This window comes from Sesamum indicum, linkage group LG6 (genome assembly GCF_000512975.1).
Source record: "Sesamum indicum cultivar Zhongzhi No. 13 linkage group LG6, S_indicum_v1.0, whole genome shotgun sequence".
In the NCBI taxonomy this organism is placed as follows: domain Eukaryota; kingdom Viridiplantae; phylum Streptophyta; class Magnoliopsida; order Lamiales; family Pedaliaceae; genus Sesamum; species Sesamum indicum.
This window is the reverse complement of record NC_026150.1, coordinates 2243666-2244328: the sequence shown is the minus strand read 5'-3', so window position 1 is coordinate 2244328 and position 663 is coordinate 2243666. Positions and strand designations below refer to the sequence as shown.

General features: G+C 41.6%; 1 protein-coding gene across 2 annotated transcripts in view; it reads left to right on the top strand.

The window, feature by feature from the left end:
* The window catches only part of LOC105163388 (fructokinase-1), a 4541-nt gene extending 4112 nt beyond the window's left edge, over nt 1-429 (top strand). For both annotated transcript variants that reach the window (XM_020694835.1, XM_020694836.1), the window contains one exon: nt 1-429. This exon is cut by the window's left edge and continues 520 nt beyond it. The gene's annotated coding sequence lies outside the window, so the exon portion shown is untranslated.

Sequence of the window (663 nt, the reverse complement as noted above, 5' to 3'; positions counted from 1 at the left end):
GGAAATTAAGTAATTTTTGTTCTTTTTCATTGAGGCCACACAATTAATAGGAGGAGCTGTCTTTGTGTAGCCGCAACACCACAATTCTGAAATTAATGCATGTCTGCATATCATCAGCAGCTGTATGGTGATTGGGCACAAATGCTTATGCTCACCCTAGTGCGGTGAGATTAGATATCAAGCTGATTGGCAGTTGTACTGGTTTTTCTTAACACTGTGAGGAGATAAGTTGACGGCTCCTGAACTAGTATTATAACCTTGTTTGGAAATATGTTCACAACACTTTCCGTTAGGTTTGATTCTTTATGCCGATCTAGGAAATTTATGTTTTCCGTTGATATTTGTGGAGTCTTTTCTATATGAAGTCAAATTCTGTATCAGTGTGCTCGTTTTGGTCACACAAAGTAGTCCACATTGGTTGCAAAGCCATTAAGTTGCTGGCATTGGTGCAGGGGTTTAGTTTTCATGGCTAACAGCGTCATCTCTTTTCATAAAGGTTCTATGATAACAGCCCGTCTATACATACCTCTTAGAGCACGTCACCTCTGGCTTGCAAAATTTCAACATGCACGTTCAGAGCAAAATTCCCAGGGTAAAGTAGATTACGTATTTATATCTAGGGGTGGCAGGTGAGTCGAGCCGGCTCGCGAGCTCAGCGAGCCG